General features: G+C 45.2%; 1 protein-coding gene across 6 annotated transcripts in view; it reads right to left on the bottom strand.

Annotated features, from left to right (window-relative positions):
• Nucleotides 1–22,806, bottom strand: part of LOC139059100 (homeotic protein ultrabithorax-like) — a 488,317-nt gene that overhangs the window by 348,966 nt on the left and 116,545 nt on the right. The window contains exon 4 of one of the 6 annotated variants that reach the window (XR_011513911.1): nt 15,177–15,237. The exons of the other annotated variants lie outside the window; for them this stretch is intronic. The gene's annotated coding sequence lies outside the window, so the exon portion shown is untranslated. Of the gene's footprint in view, nt 1–15,176; nt 15,238–22,806 lie in introns of those variants that run through there. 6 annotated transcript variants of the gene reach the window in all.

Genomic DNA, 22,806 nt, shown 5'->3' with positions numbered 1-22,806 from the left:
AGCGGCCGTTCACGTAAGCTACTGCTCGCTGACGCTTCATAAGCTCTCCGTAAGTCCTAGTTTTTATCAGAACTCTTTTCAAACTCGCTAAGACGTGTATACAGAAAAGATCTGCCACACTGAACACTCTGCTGTTTGCACACTAAGGTATTTAGCTAAGGAACCCGTTGCTAAGCAATTTGGAGGTGCAGCCCTCCGATCGCTGTCGAAAGACTCCGCGGCTCTGGCAATTCCGCAGAAGTTGGGTAGTGGCGACAAACGCGGCGCCCCCTAGGGAGCGGTTCGACTCAAACAAACAGTTTTACAAAAATTAAGCCTTCCGCCCCCCACCCCCCTATCACCCTGTTGGACCGCGAGTCGCAAGTACCAGACGGTCTGGCTTCTCCCGTTTTTATCGTTCAACTTCTTCGCACACGCTCTCCGCCCTTGCCTATAGCACAGCCTCCAGCAGATCTGATCGACGCAAAACTTCTCGACGCCAGATGCACACATGCGCGCGCACACACGCACGGCTGCGTAAGCACGCTTTCTTCGCACGTACAGCCGCGGCCTTCCCCTCCCTCATCCTTTAGAGACGCGGCTGGCGCAAATCTCGCCGCGACGCCCGCCTGGCGCGGGTGTTCTCACATGCAAATTCGCCTTCATTACCAATACGCACCCCGCACCACCCGCGCGCGCGGCGCCAGCCGCAGCCGCTGTACTCGGATCGCCCCTCTCTTTGTGCGTACTTTACTTTTTTCTTATTCAATGCATGTGAAATACCGGCTTTTCTGTGCGGCAGAATGTCGACCGCTGTGCCTCGTGCGAGGAGGAGAAGGAGGGCGAAGATGAGTGGGATGGCAGGAGAGAGAGAGAGAGAGAGGAGGTTATTCGAGCCGCGGGTATGCGCGGGCTCCGCGTCCCCGTCGAATCTGCGGGGCCCCGGCGCAAACTCCATTCCGAGATTACTTTCGGCACGCCCCGAGTTCTCCGCTTGGCAAACAGCGGCGGGCTTCTCAGTCTTCAATGGCCCTCCTAAGTTCGTGACTTCGCGAATACAAATAGCTGCTGAAGGTCTTCGTCGTCGCGGGCATAACAAATACCGCTCTTTCTTCGCGCTTTGCGCGTTCAGAAAAAAAAAAAATCCTTACCCGCAGAGTCGCCAATACTCTCTCCTAAGACCCCCCTCCCCAGCGCTACCAACCACATTGGGTGTTTGACCGAATTGTTTGCGGGGAAGATTCAGCAGAAAAAGGGGCATGGGGGGCGGATGGCCATGACATTAATATTCTGATGCAGAGGTACACGCCGTGATTTTGAATAAAAGCGCAATCTGTAAGCTCACTGTTTGGCTTACACTGTTTGGCTCTGGTCAAAGAGAACCAGAGTTCTCTTTGACCCGTCCAGCTCGCCCCTTCGAGGGTGAGCGCGTTTGAGCGGAAAGAAAGGACAAGTTTTAATTACGAGATGACGTTGGGTGTGTGGCGCATGTTTGAGACACTCACAATCAGCGATGCATAATTACTGAAAACGCACTGCCAAACGTTGGCCTTCTGGCTTACAAGTCACAGCGCACGTGATGTGTAAGCTACAAAGAAAAGATAAAGAAAAAAAAAGCAAGCGAGAAAGCAACAACAGAAGTCGCAAGATATACACGAGACCACACCCAGCAGGCGTAGGCAACCTCGTATACATGTCTTTGCGAACACGACACGAGCGACGCCCACTGACAACGCGATAGAAAACATGCTTGGTAATGTCTGTAACATGCACATGTCATATATATATGCCCTTGACAGAAACTACTTACGTAGCGTGAGGCAAACGGAAAGATATACATGTGTACGTCGAATAAGTAGAGGTATCGTTTGGGGAGCGAGAGAAAAAATAGGCGGTGTATCTGCATTTCATATACCCTTCGAAAAAATACAAACACGCGGGTGAGATCCCGTACCAGTGGGAAATTCAAGCTCCATTTGACGCAATCCGGACGCAAGAAAACTGAGGAGCATTGTGTTTACTGGAGCGTATACATGAACGAGTCAGCTTAACTTCACCGAACGTTGTTGCGTTTTATTTTTTGGGAGAGGGTCGATAAAGCCGGGTTCTCAAGCTCGACCAGCGCGTTGAAATGATCGGAAAGTCTTTGGTAGGCGCCTGTGCCCGAACGTTGTCACGCTTACTTTGCGATCTGAAGACAATTGGACACTTTCCCACATATACGCAATTTTTGTGTCCAACCTGCTCCACATTTGAGGGCATCTGTGAATCCTACGAAGGCGAACGAGAAAAAAAAATGAAATTGAACCACGAATGGGAAGCCTGCTTTCTTAACGCGATGCGCGGACCAAGAATACGAGAAGAAAAAAGGAAAGATAGACAGACAAGCAGAGCTTAGGCGTTCCTCGGAAAATGCAGCAGACAGCCGGCTAACTGAGTCTTCGACGCAAATTTGTATCGTCGCGCCATCGAACAGGCACGGCCGGGGGGAAGTCGAATGGTGCTATAGCAAAGCGAGCAAACTTTCTGGCCCCTCGTTCATATCTTACATCTTCTGATATGTTTACGGACGCATGCCTCCCCCTCCCCCCTCGGGTGGCTGGCCATGGAACACTCCTTTTTCACCTCTGCCGCTTCTTGCACAAGCCGTCGTACAGCCCGGTCGATCTCCAGCAACAGCTGGGACGAACGAGCAACAGCGAGCGAAGAGCCTTGCAAGTACGAGAAAAAAACATCTTTCGAAAGAAAGAGAAAACAAAAATGATGAAACGTTGTTCAAGATGGGAAGTCGTTCCTTTCAAGTGAGCCGCAGTGTACGGGCAGCAAGAGAGATGTTGGAACCCATTGCGAAGTGCGCGTTGCGCCCTGGCGCTGTGGGGTGCCACTTCGTGGCCGAGAACCTAGTATAGCATTTAGCCCTTGCGTTCCCTTCAAATATGTCCGGCTGGTCGGCCCGTGTGCGTATGCACGGAAACTAACCAAGGAATCTGCGACTGGCTGTGAAATCTCTATTTCTTGCGGGTAAGAAGGGCTCCGATGGCACTCCAGTGTATTTTCTCATGCTTGCATGTTAGTGCTTGTGCTTCAATCCGTTAAGCATGTTCCTAGAGCGTGGACAGTTGTTCAACTGTTCAGAGCGCTTCCTGCATGTGGATCTTGTGGCGACCGTTGTAGACATGTTTAACATCGTTATTTTCAGCGTCACGTTCCCTCCGCAAAATTCGCTATAGAAGAAACTGTGTTCTCACTCATGATTTACGGGAGGGTCCACGGAAGGGCGGCGGATGTTTCATATAAACAGGCATCGATTTCGAAGCGAAATTTAGCTAAAAAGACTGGAGAACAATATTTTCCCCGCTTCTTGTTTTCTTTTTTCTAAATGTAACGTTTCTTTTATATGTACAACATAATCTGGAGGCTCCCGCTCTGTCGGATTTGGTCGTGAACCGTGAATTGATTAATTCTCTGTGAACAATAAGTTACGTTGTTGTTGTTGCTTCAAAACAAGTCATGTGCATGATTAATTTTTCCCCCCCTGGCCTGTTCATTGTTCTTTTCTCTTGTTTTCGAACCCTAATATTTTTTCTCATTCCCTATTTCCTCCATGACCCATGTACTTGTTTTGTTAGTGTTTTGATATTTCGTCATGTAGACATTTGACAGTGTCCTGTAATTTTCTTACCTTCTTTTCCTTTGTTATTTCTTCTTTAGCTAAAATTTTGACATAGATGGCCCTTTTCGCGCCCGAACTTCCTATGTATCACAGCAAACAATGAAGATGTTGAACGATGTTTTATAACTCAACGTTCGGTTTGTTTTAAGTGAGAAATGGAATAATACCCGTTCGCGTACATCAGTTTGTTTTTCCATTTCTCATGGCGGCGTCGTTCAGTGTTGGGTTCAGCGCTGCGAAGAAAAAAAGAACCTTGCAGAGAGCGTCACTTCATGTTCCTTTTGTGTTCGGTATCTCCAAAAATGGTTTTCTTGGCAGCGCTGCAAGGCTATAGGCTGACACCCCTGCATGCCCTTTCGGTTTACTTCCTCGTCTTTTTAACTTAGAAAAAAGGCGTCAATTTTACCCACCTTCGAGCACCTTAAGAAACAATTCCACATAAAGATACACGGATTTGTGTGCAAACTTTTGGACTCGATAGAAAAACGAAACTCAAATTTTGCCAGTGTCCCCTAACATTTTTGGTGAAGTAACCGCTTTCGAATGGGAAATTATGCACCATTTCAAACCTAATAAGAGTGTGGCGGCTAAAATGCGACCAACATGGTTTAGTAAGGAGATTAAGAAAAAATAACGTTGTTACACTCTGGCATGTGCCGTCCTTGCATAAAAGAAGCAACTCGGCCGAGAGATGTGACGGCCGTTCTGACCTGTAGTCATCCTATGTACTTTTGCAGGTATCTATATCATATGATATTCAAATGCCACGTCCTTTGTTTCGGGTATGCCACGCCCGTTCAAGCCTTCACAAGAACAAGTAAGGTTAAGACAAGGTATTTAGGTGTTTAAAAAGAAAGGTGGGTTTAGTACAGTCACTGAAGGACATTGATTTCGTCATCCTAACTGTAATGCTTTACGATTACGTATGAGCCATACCCAGGCGCTCTAATCGCAGATGGAGGAATCAGTTCTGTACAGAAAGCGCAAGAAAGCCAGTCGCACCTCGTCTGGATTACGAGCGCGAACATGCGAAGGAGCAAAAATAAATAAATAAATGGAGTTGCGAACAGCGAGCCAAAGCCCCGACCGTTCTAATGAGACCGGCAAACGAACAACTGCAAGCGACAGTGGGCTGAGAAGAAGAAGAAAAAAAAAAGCCTAAGGCTCAACTTTAATCTCGAGGGTGCTCACTCGAGAGTACAGGGCCCAAGCCGCGGGCCTATCGCTCGGTGCTTCATCCAAATCCTTTCATATCGGTCTTGGCTGATTAGAAAAGTCTCGGGGACCCTATCCTCGCGCCTCTCTTCCTCCTCCTCTTTCGTCGGCAGTCTCCTTAGACCCGAGCGGCACACATACAAGCGCACGCATTCGTCCCTGCATGGCTCTGTTCTGTACGTATTTTTTTTTTCCTTACTACTTTCTCCGCGCGCGTGCTCCCGTGCGTCTCGTTCACTTCTCCGGGGTCTTTATTGAACGTTCTCGTTTCGGCACTTTGGGTCCTCCCACTCGTCCTCGGGTCCCCTCATTTTGCGAATCGCTCGGAAAAAGAAGAAGTTTCTCGGGACGTGAGCCCCCGGTCGGATCTCCCGCTGGGCTTCTCCGCACCGCGGGAGGGAATGAATGAAGGAGAAGCTGCCGGCACGGCTCGGCAGCAGGGCACTGCGTGTGCTGCCCGGGTAAAGGAAAAAAAAAAAACGTAAGTCCTCCCACGGAAAGAAAGAAGAACATAATGAAGCGAAAAGATGAGACTGAGCCGAGTCCGCCGAGGAAATAAAGAAGACGGACTGAAAGAAGCGCAGAGGCGTACGTTTGCCAGAGGCGAGGCGGCAGAGGAGTCGGCAGAGGCAAGCGCAGGCCCCCAACCCAGAGAATAAGAGACGAGAGAGACGGGGGCTCGAGCTCCGAGAAGCGAAGAGTACCGAATAAAAAAGAAAACCAAGCCAGCGAGGGCGGCTAAATGGGAAGACAAACGGCACAAGAGAACAAAAGGAATTCGCGCAAACAGACGCATCACGCCAGCGGCCGACTCAGTGCGCAGAAGACATTTGCCCCAAGTCCATCTCGCGATAAGGTGCCGTTGTTTCTGCTGCTGCTGCAGAAAGTAGGATATGAGCGCTCGACGAGGACAAAAACAAAAAGCCGAGCCCGGTCCGGAGACTGGAAGGGTATATAGAGCAGCGAACGGCGAGGAGGTGGAGGAGGATGTGGCGGTGGAATTCGAGTATGTAGTGGAAGTGGGCTAAGCGCCTTTCTGCTCCTTTTGCTTAATTAGAGGAAACGGCAGCAGAGGGCCCCGTCTCCCAGAAGCGAACACGAACGAGAGCGCTCAGACGTATAGAGCCAGCGCCAGGCAAAGTGCTCTCCTCTGCGGCCCGGTCCGTCTGTCCATGCTCGGCAAGGTGCCCGAAGGATTGCGCCAGCCGACTAGGGGACAGTGCGTCTATGCCGGATCTCAGTATCTTCTTTTCCTCATACGCGCTTTCTTTTTTTCTTTCTTGTGTTCGACCTGGTTTCTTACTCTGGCGTCTTTAGCTTCTTCGAAGGAGTCCCGCCTGCTTTATTGGATCAGACAAGATGCTGGCATTCGGGCCAGGAACGCCCAGAAGAGCCACGTGCGCTGGAAATGTTGAAGTAATAGCGTTAATGGTGAGACGGAAACAAGGCGTTTGTAAGAGAAAATAACGTACAAAGAAAGAAAACCTATTTGTAGGCACAAATTAATCACACACGTCGGAGAAGCGTTGTGAACGTACAGAAGCACACAAAGAGCATGTGCGTTCGTCAAAATGTTCTGGGGTCCACATCTTTCTCTCGTGGCGCTATGCAGCTTTGATTCTTTTAGGTTGCTCTACGTAGCAAAGAAAATGTCCATAAAATACTGGCGTTCTTGTTCACAAAACATATGCTACCAACTTCGTCCAAAAAATTAACAAGCTATAGTTTGTACCTGGAGCTATATCTCCGTGGTGCCGCTCGTTTTCCGGCAAGTTCTTGATAAGTCGGCTTTTCATCGTTTAACGACCTATAGCTTAATGATTATAACAATATATTACGTCCAGTGCGCCTCTAAGGTGCTAAGTATACGGTTGAACTGCATGCGGTCCCACCTCTATCCTCATTACTTATGGCTTCCCATAGCTGGCTTGAAAGCGTGAAAGTACGCACACAACTATCAGGCTAAGAAGTACTTAAAAAGTTAAATTAAAAAAAACATCACGAACGTATAATTAGTAGTGGTTTCACACCGCAGTAGTTCGAATCACCCTGATTGCCCTTTTCCTCGGTTGTTCGGGTGCGGATCTCTGAAGATCGCATCACTGACGTGATTCATCGCAGCAGTTTGGACTTGCCCAGGCCCAGGTACTAAATGGCAGCACCCGAACCTGGCGGATTAAAGTGAGCGCCTAAGAATAAAAACAAAACAAAAAGAATACCCGATTGTGTACACATTCCTGCCATCCTGTCAATCGGGGACTCAGAAAACAGAGATTAGAAAAGGGGGACCTGGGGAGCGGGAAGGGGCCCTTCGTCTGGCCTGCAAGACCGGGCGCATCTTATCGCACAGGAAGCCGAGCTGCGCGCCTTCTTCCCGCCGCCGACAAGGCTTAGAACTGGCACAGGAGGCAGCAGCACACCGTCCGTGCCTGCTGTCGGAAAGGAAAAGCCGATCGAGGCCAGGAAGTCAGGCCCAACCGAAGGGAAAAGCGAACGGCAGCCGAAGAAGCACGGCCACACAAACACACACGCGCGTGAGCGGACGCAGGCCGGGGCAGGAAGAAAGGGATGATCTTGCTCAATAAAGGCTACAAATCAGCCCCGCGCGACGGACCCAAGCCATTGGACAAAGCGGATACGTTGGGTGGCAGCGGGAGGGAATGGCCCTCGGTTCGGCAGGGAACCAAAAAGGGAACGCGGGGAGGGGTTGGCTCAAGGGAAAGAATTCCTCGAGAGGAGAGTGTTTCCTCCCCCAGCGCCATCCGTGGCTCCTCGCGAACGTGGATCCAGACACCACTCGACCATGCCGATACCTCCCGTCTCTCTGTTTTTGTTGTGGCGTTTTATTCATTTGTTTATTGTAACCTTCGCCGTTTAACCTAGCTCCGTTCTTCTTTTTTTTTTCTTCTGAACTGTCACTTTTCTCCTCTTTTCTTCCTTTCTTTCTTTCCATCTCTCTAAACTTTCAAACTTCGACAAGAGGGAAGGAAACGGAAAGTGCTCAGAAGAACAGATGTAAAAACTCAGAAAGGCGTTTGAAGAACGTCCGCTGAGCAACGCCTTCTCTCATAGCGTCAGCCGTTTTCTGAGAGTTTTCGGCAGCGACCACGCGAAAGAAGAAGGCGCTGCTCTCCAGTGAAGTGTCCAAGTGTGCCTACACTCCATATATACATCACACCCGCGTATAAGTCGACGTACAATCCAGCTTGAATATTTGCTTATAATAATATGTATACATTAACTGCTAAAGCTTGTTTCAGCGTTCCGTTATTCGGCTCTTTAAGGGACTCTTGTAGTCACTGGCTGTCACGCGCTTGGCTAGTTAATGTATACGGGCCTGACTGGTACCTGAGCATACTTGACCGTGGATTGTCTTGGCGGAAATTCCGACTATCGGGTTTAATTCATCATGTCAAGTCATCAAACCAGCTCCTCGATGGAACTGCACCTGCTACCTCGTTTTTGTAAGAGGTGTCCCAGCTAACTTCAGCCAGAGTTTTAATATATTCAAATGCCACGTAACTGGACAGAACAAAGGTAATGTTGTTTGCCGTCGATTCCGCCTAAATAGATAATGGATTTAGTTAATTAATTAGCCTATCAAATATTGTAATTAGATGAAAAGTGTCAATGAGAAAATTGTAGAGTGACATGAAAGACTCCCGATACAGCTTTCTGTGCCTCAATACGTGCAACATAAACGTCTTCCCGGGCGTGAAATACGCCCGCGAATACGCGCAAAGTGCCTCGAGCGGCCAATCGCGCGGCAATTTTGCCTGTATTCGCGGGCTTTCATGCTCGGAAAAACACTTTTATGTAGCACATATTGAGCAGCAGAAACCCGTATTTGAGAAGTTCGTTAATTAATTAAGACATTATATATTTCGGCGAAATTAAAGAAAATGAGTACCTCCAAGTGACGGCAAACAACATTACCGTTGTTCTGTCCTGCTACGTGCTTTTTGCATATTGTTAAACTCTGGCTAATGTGTACTGTGGCCTTGGGGGCTGGGTGTTGTATTCACAAGCGCTTACTCACCCTGTATTCGAATGGCAGACGGGGATGATTTAAATGTCTGTGGCTGCGAAGAAACAATAGAACCCCGTGACACCACAGCATGCAAGAGGCGCCTAGGTGTAGCAATTGTTAATAGCCACGCTAAAGCTTTCTGTGGCTACACAATTCACCACCACCACATAATCTACTTGACCTTCCACTTAAGCTAGCCATGACTTCGCAGGTCACAGAATGCCACAGGAAACTATGAGCTGTGCTTTCAGAAGACACCCACACTGAGTGACCATCTGCGAGGCAGTGTGAGGCAATGATTCCAGATCGTGGAAGCCGAAACCTGAAATCTGTCTGCTCTCCTCGTTATGCTTCTTCCCCTTTCCCTCTCCCCTAGTACACGGTAGCCAACAGGGTTCCGTATCCTCTCTGTCTAGTCTAACTTATGTGTCACAGACAGTTGCTCAGTCCAGTTGGCTTCAGGAATAGCAGTAGCACTTTTGTGGCCTTTTGCACCTGTTATATGCGGGTCCATGCATGTCCCAAGATCTTTTACGACGAGAAAAATCTTCCGCCTAGCTAGTTTAGGTAAGCCTTTCATTTTCAAAGCACGGGAAGTGGCTCAGAAGGTGTCGCACAGTGCAACACTGTACTTTCTCCCTTTCTCTAAATCTTTTCCTCCCCTTCCTCATGTGTTAAGCAGCTAACCGGGCCTCACTCCTGGTTAATCTCCCTGCCATTTATTTACCCCCCTCTTTCTCTCTATCTCTCTCTTTCTCTTTCTCTCTCCCTTGTTGGAGTAGACTATAAAAAAACACGAAAAGAAAAAAAAATAACAAGTATGGCAATTTTATTAAAACAAGTTCTCTGTTTCTCCCTTTTTCTGTACTTCCATAACATTTACTGTAGGCGACCTTTTGCGCCATTTCACAGGGAATTTTTTTTTTTACATAGTTGACTTCCTTTGGTAGCAAGTTTTACTCCTCGTGTAACTGCAGCTTTCATGGAATGCGAAACAGTCAAATGCTGAGATGCAGTTGTCACAGATCATACAGATAAGCACGCTACATACATCATATGAGAAGCAGCCAGACACCCGGCGACAAAACACGCGGTACCACGTGACACATCCAAGTATCTAATCCAACGGTATATATAGCCATGCTGTGCCTGGCGTGACTCGTACGGATAGCGGCTGTACTTTTTTTCCCAAAATTAATGCCGATAAATCAATAGGCTCGCGCGTACGAGGTGTATGTGCCTGTAGTTACGTGGCTGGTGAAGCTGCACACAAATGGTAATTGAACACATTAAGGAGGAACAAATCTCATTTCGCCCACAGTATGGATGCAAATTTTTTACAGTACCATACAGGGACTAATTCCGTTAAAATTATCTGTCTGTCAAGCACTGTCTTTCAGCATAAACAAAAATCTAATCATTATGTAAATTTAAAAAAATATGTATACAGTTAGTTTAAAGTTTCCCCAGTGAAAATAGTTTTTTTTTTCTTATCACACTTATTTTTTTTACATCGTATAGCTGAACATTAGTATCGTGCGCCATGCAATCGTTATTCTTGTGGCTTTGTCGGAGCGCACTTCTACAAGCGCCGACCCTACCTTACAGATATTTAAACGCGCAAACCGTGCCTATTACAATACCGGATGAGCATTGATGTCTGTGATGTTTCGCCGCTAGTTTGTGTCACCGAGGCACTCTGCAGAACGTGCATGTGAAACATAAATTCTGGCGTCATAAACACCTTTTCTTAACGTGAATAGCGTCTGTGTGGTGAAGTATTTAATGCAAGTTTAGGGAATGGAAAAACCTTACGTGCCTAACATGCGCTAGAGCATAATTCGCTGCGCTGAGACCTTCGCAAATGCTCTGCTGATGCGCGACCACTGTTTTACGTGTGAAACATCATAACCCTAAGCATTTCTTGTTTTGTGTCTTATGTTGTTTTATTTCGTTTGCTCCTGTCTAAAGACATACCATATGGAGGCTCGATCATCAAATCGCTTCTTCAATTCACCATGAAACACAAGACTGTGCCGTCCGCACTTTAGGATATCATCAACATTTTAAACCTAACCGGGGCAAATATGTTTTTCTCCTCCTCGAGCGTCTCTAATTTTGCTTGCAGCAAATATGCAAAAGCTGGTACTGAAAGGGATCGCTAAAAATTTAGTGGCAGAATGGCTGAAGGACAAAATGAGAAATGACATGGCAGGACTTTCGCCTATGATAACAGCCATTAGCTCAGAGTGCGTCGTCCGAGTTCAAAACGAACTAGTTCCAAAGAAAAACTGCGCAATCATTCATTTTAGTATAAGCAAGCGTTTTCTGTTGTTGCTTTATCTAGATAACGATTATTCGCACCCATAGTGGGGGGCAGGGGTGAAGAACAAATGTATGCCACTTTCCAACCAATAACTGAAGCGCGTTTTGCAGTGTATCTCAACCGTCCTCCAAATGGCCAGGTGACTCTCATCCCACGTCAATTTCCTCTTCCAACTGGCACCCACCGCTATTTGAATCAACTCCCACTTTAACAGACCGCAACGAAGAATGTGGGCCGTAGAGCTCCATTCCTTCTCGTTCACCACTGCGGCCGCGACTGCATAGGGGAGAAGCACTGCAAATCTGGTGACTGGACGGCCTCCTGTGCGGTAAACACAGATCGGCGGCAGCCGCGGAAGCTACATTTAGGCAACCCCTCCGTCGTTTTGTAAACACGACCTGCGGGAAACTCGTTTGAACGGAGCGGCACCATCTGCCGCCTCCTGCACGGTGCAACGCGAGCAGGCTCCGAAAGATGTCGCTAGTCGACCGCAAAACCAGCCGAGACGCCGCAGACCCGAGGCCCACCGAGCTTCGCATGAGGGAGGCTCGAGCGTGCGTTCCTCGGCATTCGCTGCCGCCAATCTCGGCCCGCGGACTAACCGACAAGTGAGCGACACTTGATTTCAACGATTTGAATGACCATCTATTTGGGCTAACATAATCAATTAACAAACAGGCAATAACCGTCAAAACTTCACATTTCAGTTCGTGCGAAGAATTACACCAGAAATACGTCGAAATAAAATTGTCAGTGTCACGAAACACGGCGTGGAGTCAGCAAAAGGGTGGGAAATGTCTGTAGCGTAGGTGTTGAGCCCGTAATAACGTGCCGGGTTTTGGAGGATCCGGCATGGGTGCATTAGGCATTTGCGTAAAATAGAACATTATTTTTGCCATCATGACAGCCCAGAACGCAGATTTGCGCCTCATGCGACCAACATAGCCTTGCCTCATAACAAAAAAAAAAAAAAATCATTGATAGGCCGCAGCCTCCAATAATTAAACTTAAGGCGGTATTCATGCCTCGTAAACTTTTACGAGTTATACGACATGTAGTCCCATCATATTAATGTGCGTCTGCAATCTCTGAACTATGAGATTTCACGTACACTCTAGCTAATTGGCGATGAAGCTATGAGAAACGCCATAGTACAAATATTATGAACAACCCGGACAACCAATGTTGGTATCCAGGCCGACGTCTTTAGTATGCGCGGCTTTCACGTTCCGCCCATATCCTGATGAAGTCGCATGACACGGTATCGAATTGACCTATAGTACTGTAAACAGAACGTAGATTCATCGGAACCGAAACGTTAACCTTTCTTGCTGCTGTTGCTAAATGCACTATGAAACATTAACGTGGTCAGCACTCTACTATCCCGCATTTTGAGGCACGTCAACCCCAAGCTTATGAAAATGCGGGGCCGAATTCAGAAAGATTGTCATTCGTTAGAGCTGCTTGCCGTATATTAAACGCCTTCGCCAATAATACATCCGGCACCTCGAGTAGATGTCATCTGCTCTTACGGAGTATTCTAGCGTGTGCAACTTTTTCGAGAATGCGGGCCATTGTGTCTCAACAAAATGTCAGAACAAGGACGCCGATGTCCTACCCAAAATTTAGTGTTGTTACGCAGACGTTCTATAAATTCTAACTCAAGATTTATTAAAGTACATGGTAAAGTTGTGCACGTTCTTAACCTTGTTATATTTTATAGCACTCTAAAACGAAGGCACAGAAAATAACATCCACACTTGTGATCCTAATTCGTCTGTACGCGTTTATTTGAGCCCTGAACTTTCAGCATCTTTCAGCGTATGTTTTGTTTGTTTGTTTCTTTGATTATTGTTGACGACATATTAGTTTCATACGCAGATATAATCAACTTTTCTTTCATTCTTCCGTTATTCCATTCTCGCAGCACCCAGAAATTAAAACTAAGGGTAATCTCGGCCGATTCGCTGATGATATTGCCTTGCTTAGCAACTCAGGGGACCAAGTGCAATGCATGCTCACTGACCTGGAGAGGCGAAGCAGGAGAGTGGTTCTAAACATTAATCTGCAGAAAACTAAAGTAATGGTTAACAGTCTCGGAAGAGAACAGCAATTTACAATAGGTAGCGAGACACTGGAAGTGGTAAGGGAATACATCTACTTAGGGCAGGTAGTGACGGCGGATCCGGATCATGAAGCGGAAATAATCTGAGGAATAAGAATGGGCTGGGGTGCGTTTGGCAGGCATTGTCAGATCATGAACAGCAGGTTGCTATTATCCCTCAAGAGAAAAGTGTATAATAGCTGTGTCTTACCAGTTCTCACCTACGGGGCAGAAACCTGGAGGCTTACGAAAAGGGTTTTACTTAAATTGAGGACGACGCAACGAGCTATGGGAAGAAGAATGATGGGTGTAACGTTAAGGGATAAGAAAAGAGCAGATTGTGTAAGGGAACAAACGCGAGTTAATGACATCTTAGTTGAAATCAAGGGAAAGAAATAGGCATGGGCAGGACATGTACGGAGGAGGGAAGGTAACCGATGGTCATTAAGGGTAACGGACTGGATTCCAAGGGAAGGGAAGCTCAGCAGGGGGCGGCAGAAAGTTAGGTGGGCGGATGAGATTAAGAAGTTTGCAGGGACGACATGGCCACAATTAGTACATGACCGGGGTTGTTGGAGAAGTATGGGAGAGGCCTTTGCCCTGCAGTGGGCGCAGCCAGGCTGATGATGATGATGAATCTCGGTGCCCACTTCAATTTCATTTTAACGTATTTGGAGCTCAGACATGTTTTGACCAAACCAGGTTCAATTTCTCTCACTCTCTTTGCGAAATAAAGAAGATAAATTTTAGTGCCAATTCGGGAGCGTTTGGGTTAGTCCTTCAGATGTTTTAGAAAAGTTGCTGAGAAACGAAAAATGAAAAGTTGAGCGTGAATTTGACGAACTGATAGCTCCACATTAAAATATATATATATATATTCATATCTAACGCACATGCATGCTGGGATCTGTGTGAACCTGGCTTTTGTGAAGAGGTTAATTAAATGCTTTACAACAAACGGAGATAGGTAAAATTTTGTTTACTTTCATGTTAAGCAACGTGTAATCGTGTGAAATGCTTATGTTCATCCGCCACAAGGGCCACAACTTTATTCTGATGCAATTTTTATGTTTATGCACTACATCGATTAAAAAGCTGAGCCTGTGCTGAAATACAAACTCCAAATCAGGTGGATGCTCCATGTGAGACGTACACGCAGCGATGTCACAAGGACGAAGACGGTGTAGAGAGAGAGAGAAGGGAGGAACGAAAGGCAGGGAGGTTAACCAGAGTGAGTCCTGTTTGCTAGCCTACACGTGGGGAGGGTAAGGGGGAGTGAAGGAGAGAGAAAACATGAATCTATATCGCACTTTCACATGCACTAAGTTAGGAGCAGAGTGTCTACAGTCGGGCACTCAAGTCTGTTGACTTCAGGTAGTGAAGAAGCGCTCGAATAGCTTTTGGGCTAATGAACTGTGAGGCCAGGCTCCCATTATCTCTGCTTTTGTAAATAGCCTATCGCCCAGCCTATTCAAGGCACACTGGAGAGTCTGACGTTGGTTATCAAAGCGAGAAGAGTGGCACAGAAGATGGTCTCTGATGGTCTCTTCAGACTTGAGTAGGATGCTTGTTGAGGGAAAGGTTGGTGATGACAAGTGTATGTACAGAAAAGTACGACAGGTATCAAGCAAGATTTATGGGTGCTATACCTCCTGTGCCACAGTGAAACATACCCACTTTGGAGGATTGACTAAGACCGGACACACACCCATGTGTGCACAAACCAAATGGCTAAATCAAAGAATCCGTCACAAATAAATCGCCGTCCCGTCAACAGGTTGTAGTGCAGTACTTTAGTGATAGCTAGGAGCCGACATTGTATGCTTGCCTTTTATGTAGGGATCGTAGTGCGACGTGCCCATTCTGGAGGATTGGCCAAGAACGGACACGCGCAGACTCTGTGGCAGATACTGCGCAGTAAATCAAAGAAAAGAAAGTAAATCGAAGAATCTGTTGAACATTATTCGCCGTTCTCTTAACGGATCGGTGGGCTTTAGAGCCGATATTGTGTGTTTAGGTTTGTGCAGAAGTTCTTCTTCTTTTTTTTTTTTTTACGCAGAACAGGGGTGGGCATACATGGCCAGCATAAAGGGTTATTTACACCAGCCCGTGCGCTGGTGCTTGGACAGTACTTCGAGAGCGTAGAAGACATGTTACATAAAGTATTTATTCCGGTTAAAGGAGTTTTGCGCAAACATTATGGAGGAATTACTTGCAAGAAACTTATATGTTAGAACGATGCATAATATATATCATTCTATTCTGTCTGCTTTAGGCTTCTTTACGATTGCAGTTAGCGCAATTATAGTACCTACTGTAATTGCGCAACTTGAGTTGCACCTCGGATGATTCAGACGTTTCCAATTCATTCTGAACTCAGGCATTTCGAGTGTTGAAGTTTTTCATTTAAGAATATAAATCCTTTACGGCCACAGCCTAAACTATACACTCCCAAGAATGCAGCACACTGAGAAGCACGGACAGTTACAACTCAATACTTGTATTTTATTTTCTCAGCGTTCTCTATTTTCTCCACAAAACTTAACAGCTATTTTCTAATCAAACACTCTTACAGGGAAGAGTTTTTTCTTTGTCATTTCACCTGCTTAATTCACGGAACCTATTAAATGAATGTTTCCTCTCGGCGTCTTGCTAGTACGGCAATCAGCGACAATCTAAGCAGGCAACACAGAAAGGTTACAAATCTTAGAGTTAGAATTTTCTTCTATATGAGTTTTGGCGGCCTTTATCGAGCGAATTGCTAAAGAAAAGGAGACAAAGAAAAGAAGCCCAACTTGACAGTGGTGAAAACCACGTATGCTATTGCTAACGGATTCTGCTGTGATAAAAGCCATTTCCCCCGATTATTTGACTCGCCCATTACACTCACATTATCGGGAGATGAAGGATCATATAAGCGCAACATGGCTAAATCATTCGAAATAGAGAGGGTAGTAAACATAACGATGACGCGATTGCAAGCGCTTGCCAACAAATATGACCATGAGACGCGTAATAAATGCAATGAGTAAACGCGAGTGCATGCATAAAACAGTCGGGGGAGGAGCATGTGCACTTTTCTGCATAATGCGATGCCCATTTGTCCGCCACGGTTAAATACAATCTACGACATGGCAGAAAGAAAGAAAGACACTGAATACGGCAACGCATTAGGCTTGGTTATGTTTCTTTGTTTGATTTTCGAAGCATAAGTGAACACACGGAGTGTAACACCCAAAAATAACTGATGCTAGCTTGAGCTCTCCAGGTGAACCAGCCAGAGCGCGCCAAATTAATGGGAGGTGAAATCTGGCGAGGTTAGTTAAAATAGAGAGGAGGAGGAGAGAGAGAGAGAGAAATCTGATAAGGAAAAATGCGGGAAGGTTAATCAAGCTGAGCTAGGTTCTTGGGGTCAGCAAATGTCACCCCATGCCATTACAGTACCTCCTTACTCTACTGGGGTAATTCCACATTGTCAAGACCTCTGTGACACGGGCATTGAGTGTGTTCAGCAACATTTCCTCTGCTGTCCTATTTTCAAGCTCATTGTATGTGTATGTATGTTATAATTCACGGCATATATAAATGTATACTGAGTCAGGCCCACGTATATCGAAGAAGAAAAGCATAAGAATTTGTCTCTCGATTTTGGGTGAAGCAACTACCAAAAGGAGCAAATAAACCGGGAAGCCATAGGAAATTATATATATATATCGTCCGGGAGGGCGCGAGCTCGAGATTGCCTGAGCGGCTCTGGTCGAGACCCGCTGCCTGCTGCTCTCTTGCGTACTGTATTCACACACACACACACACACACACACACACACACACACACACACACACACACACACACACACACACACACACACACACACACACACACACACACACACACACACACACACACACATATATATATATATATATATATATATATACATATATATATATATATATATATGTATATATATATATATATATATAAACGATGCTCTGTGTGTAAAATGTCTGTGTGTTACACACAGAGCATCGTTTATATATATATATATATATATATATATATATATATATATATATATATATATATATATATAAACGATGCTCTGTGTGTAAAAGGTTCGCTTCGGTAAACATTCGCCAAGTCATACATAAAGTGGGATCATGGTTAATTGGCAGCATGACTGCATATTTATTTAAGGCGGGAGGCGGGGAGGGGAGGAGGGGGCTAGAACGTTATTACCCTTTTTTGTTTCATCATTACTGACTGCATCTATGAATGTTAGTAGTAGTCACGATGAGGCAGTTTATGTGGCCAGTATGCAAGTCCAGTAATTCATGCCCAGTAATGTGGTTTCTATAGCTAGTGCGCACATGCGCAGTAGCGGAATTTAAGGGTACCGCCCATGTACACCGTTGGTTTTGTCACCTAAACTTTGCACAACACAAGCGATGATCCGTACCAGTGCTATATCGGCCCACTACACTCGCATTCTTCAGCTTGAGAAAAATGTAGACAATCCAGAGCAGAATTCACAAAGCCTTTTAGTTTGTGAGAGCCATTTCCTATTGGCCGATCGGTCTCGGATCTACATGTTCAACAATACGATTAGAAGGCGCATGCTAATGCGAGGAACGTTTTTTGCGAATACGTTTCCTATAACAAACCAGCATAGACTGACAGCCTTCTTTTTTTTGTTTGTTTGTCAGATCATAAGTTTAGCCTTTCTGCAAGGCATCCATTCGAACCACATCTGGAACCGCACAAAGTCCCCCAAGTTCTTATTTAGTATTATTATACTATTATATATTATCTATCTATTGATAATATATATTATATACTTGGGGGACTATATTATTATAGTCCCCCAAGTTGGTACTATTTGGAGAGCCTGTGCCAGCCAATCGTGGTGTTCGACACATTTGTGAAGCCTAGCGGCCAAGGGAAACAACTACAACGCCTCTCTCCGCGGGCAACCTTACACCGACTGGACTCAAGACCGTTCACCGAGTCAAGGATACCCGGACAGTGGCCACGCCCGTCACTGGCACGAAAAGCAATTCGGGCACTAGTACAATACTTGAAGTTCACCGGACTAAGAGACCGTTTATAGTGTGTCCGTGTATAGTGTCCCTCCCACACGCACTCAGTGGTTACTCTCTTCCTTTTTCTCTTCTTTCTATTCCCCTTTCCCCCACCGCCAGTGTAGGGTAGCAAACCGGGGGCTCGTCTGGTTGACCTTCTTGCCTTTCCTGTCCTTGCTCTCTCTCTCTGTCTCGCGATCGAAAAAGATTTGTGTATTCGGTGCAAGAATGGCAAGTTCGTAGGCAGGAAATTTAGATTAGATTAGATAGATAGATAGATAGATAGATAGATAGATAGATAGATAGATAGATAGATAGATAGATAGATAGATAGATAGATAGATAGATAGATAGATAGATAGATAGATAGATAGATAGATAGATAGATAGATAGATAGATAGATAGATAGATAGATAGATAGATAGATAGATAGATAGATAGATAGATAGATAGATAGATAGATAGATAGATAGATAGATAGATAGATAGATAGATAGATAGATAGATAGATAGATAGATAGATAGATAGATAGATAGATAGATAGATAGATAGATAGATAGATAGATAGATAGATAGATAGATAGATAGATAGATAGATAGATAGATAGATAGATAGATAGATAGATAGATAGATAGATAGATAGATAGATAGATAGATAGATAGATAGATAGATAGATAGATAGATAGATAGATAGATAGATATATAGATAGATAGATAGATAGATAGATAGATAGATAGATAGATAGATAGATAGATAGATAGATAGATAGATAGATAGATAGATAGATAGATAGATAGATAGATAGATAGATAGATAGATAGATAGATAGATAGATAGATAGATAGATAGATAGATAGATAGATAGATAGATAGATAGATAGATAGATATGACGTGGCATGTGATGAACCGTCGTAAACATCGGGTGTTGCCGTTTCTAAGGACGACCTGCGAGAATGCTGGAGGACGTTTTTGGTCACGAGCTCTAGTATTTATTGCTGGTTTTCACTTTTTCTCTGCTGGAGTTGATAAAATGAAAAACGTCTTGCGCACTCTCATATTTTCGGCCTTGTTCACTCGTGCTGGTCGTACACAGTTACGTTACACCACCACTAAAAAAGGTCTTGTTCGAGAACGTTCTGAAGAAGGGATCAGTGCTCACACGTAACACCGCACCATCCGCCGTGGAAAAAAGCCTGCCACGCTCGCTTGCCTGTCGCCGTCCGTACAGATTTGGAAGACGTCCAAGCACATCGCCCTCGGTAAAACGAAGCGGATGAGGTGCACAACACAGGTTCCTATGAACTGCAGCAAAACTGATAGTTGGGCGAGTTGGTGCGAATTCATAGTAAAAAATTTAGCGCTCACAATTGACAAGGACACAGTGAAGGGTTTCTGCTGTTTCTGTTTTACTGACCACTCTTGTTGCACATGCTCAGCGCTAATATCTGGGGTATATATGTTCTGTATCTTTCCGAAAATAAAATAGTTGTGAGTAAGCGCTCGTGTGTCCCCCTTCATTGTGTCCTTGCCAATTGTGCGCACTAAATATTTTACTATGAACAGGTTCCTATGCTGTCGACTGCGCCAAATTTGTACTAAAACTGAGATAAGCCAGTATGACAAGGTAGCCGTCCTTGTTTATGGTCACTTCTTCCTATTCTCCTCTCTCAATCTTTCCTCTTCTTTTACCTTACACACACACACACACACACACACACATTACATACATACATACATACATACATACATACATACACACACACATATATATATATATATATATATATATATATATATATATATATATATATATATATATATATATATATATATATATAAGAAAAAATAAAACGAAGGACACCGACCAACATAGAAGTGCTAAAAAATGAAAAAAATCTAAAAGACGTTTCGTCAGCCGTCATCCCATTGTGAACAAGGCTTCCGTAGAGAAGCCGAAACGTCTTTTAGATTTTTTCATTTTTTAGCACTTCTATGTTGGTCGGTGTCCTTCGTTTTATTTCTTCAATGCTTCATCCCGACCAGACGGGCTTCCGTCGAACCCTCGATTTCATATATATATATATATATATATATATATATATATATATATATATATATATATATATATATATATATATATATATATATGCGGTGACAATGACCGACTGTGATTGTATGTCTACGCTCCTTCCTTTCTTTATGTCTACTTTGTTACCACTTTACCTCCACCTCCCCTCTCTCCCCAGCGTAGGGTAGCAAACCCAATCTTCTCCTCTGGTTAACCTCCTCTGCCTTTGCCCTTTCTTCTGTCTCTCTCTCTCTCTCTTTGCTGCTTGTTGTCTGAGTTAGTAGACAACTTGGGTCACTGAGTATATACCATTGAGTACGCTTGTGAACAGAAATCTTAGACTTCATAAACATAATCAACAAAAATTTTATCAATAATCTCCAAATTACATATGCACCAGTTGAATGCTAATAGTGCCAACGAAGATAATCATCTGCAAAGGATGCCTTCTTCGGTGTTTTCTTTAGTTTATGGTTATTTTGTTACTTGCATTTATTGTTTGACCGGGACGAAGCGTTTCGCGAAATTTAACCTTTGACGAGACGTCGTCTAAAGGTTGACAATTTGACATCAACTACTCGGAAAATAAAATGCACCTGCTTTGTGTTGTACATTCATCCAAGCAAGAGAACAAGAGGAACAGCAAGGTAAGCAGTCTCCGCGTTCAAGTAATTTGAAAGATATGCGCTTCACATTGTACCATCTCACGTTTCTAAGGCTGCAGTAAATGACAGAACGCAACGGTATCTCTGTATCTTACAAGTTTTGTACCTCTATGACTCGTCAAAAGCTAACATAAAGTAATGTTTTCTCCTCACTAGCATTGCTTACAAGGTTTTTTAAGGGACTTATCCTTTACCCGCATAAAAAGAAAGATAAGTCGAGTGAGCATGCGAACTCGTGTTGCACACCTCCATCATAAACATTTCTCTCCTACGCTTACCTGAACTTCGTAGTCACTATCCAATATTATGCAACGTAAAGCTCTTTTTACAAAACAAAGTGATGGAACTAATCGCAATACAATAGCGAAGAAGGTAACGCGAATGAAAAAAAAGGAACCGTTATTGTGATGCGCAAGTCTAAGTTTAATCAACGCCCAGGAACAAAGGGGTGTAGCAGAGGCATTTTCCGCTTCGAAGAAACAGTAAAAACAAACCAAAAAGAAAAAGACAGACTGTAACGTGGACCCGGAAAAATGTGAGAACTGGTTCGGAAATCCTGGCGCGCTGAGGCGCGTGGCGTCTCGTGCAAAGAAAGGAAATTGCAAGTACGCCCTCCTTTTCTTTCCCGCATTTCCTCACATCTCCGAGCGCGCACACACGGTCTGAGGCCGGGAGCGCAATCTTTTTCAAGAGTGCAACTCGGCGACGCGCAGTCAGAAGTCCCCGGCCTCTGCGCAAAACTGCTTCTTGCGTATGTGTACGTGTCTAACGCACGAGCCCTGAAGCGGCGCCAGCTCGATCGCAGCGCGGCAGAAAAAGTAAAGTCGGTTCAACTTAGCCGAGCGGTTGGGCAAAGAGAAAGTGAATAACATCCGGTTCCGCCTGAGTTCCTCCTGCGCGTTGCATTTCCTTCCTCTCTGTCGGGGCCTGTTCCAGTCGGAAGCATCGTCGTCTGCGTCTTCGTCCTCCGTTTTTCTTGCTCCCGACTCGCCCAGTAAGCGCTGCAGCTTTGTACGGGCCCACCGTCAGCTGCAGGCGCGCCCTATCTCGCTCCGGCAGACGGCACCAGCTCCGGCTGGAGCCTCGGAGCGAAGGAAGCGTCCGCGGTGACAACAATATATATCGCCTGCCGGAGAGAGGGTGCACACACACTCCTTTTGATGCTGGCTGCTCTCCGCGCAAAGCTTATAATCCTCGTTGCAGAGCAAACGACTGAGCCGCGCCGGGCAATAGGAACAAAAACGCTCGTGTTATTGCCGTCAAAAAGACGGCACACGATGTGTCGCGCAGACGGGCGGCACAAACCAAGTGTTTCTGCTCTTCGAGAAAAGAAGCTGACAGAGACGCTGACTGCTTACGACTGAAGTGAAGGCAACGTGGAGCTTTTGTCAAGAACAATCTCTCGAAAACTTAACTTTTCTGCTAGCTGCCGTGGATGACGTTTTCGATGCCTGCCTAATCTTCTATAGTTCAGAAACGGGGTCCGTTAGATGTACAGCATGCAGAATGCGTGAACGTATACAGGGTGATAAGTACGGCACGCTGCAAGGAAGAAACAGGTTGAGGGACGATACGATTTGGATATTCGTGCTGATAATTTTTAAGATTGGGGCAAGACGAGTAATTGAATAACATTCAGTGATGCCATTGTACGGCAA

Source organism: Dermacentor albipictus, chromosome 4 (assembly GCF_038994185.2).
Source record: "Dermacentor albipictus isolate Rhodes 1998 colony chromosome 4, USDA_Dalb.pri_finalv2, whole genome shotgun sequence".
In the NCBI taxonomy this organism is placed as follows: Eukaryota; Metazoa; Arthropoda; class Arachnida; order Ixodida; family Ixodidae; genus Dermacentor; species Dermacentor albipictus.
Note: the sequence above shows the minus strand (reverse complement) of the source record. Positions and strands in the feature narration are given on the sequence as shown.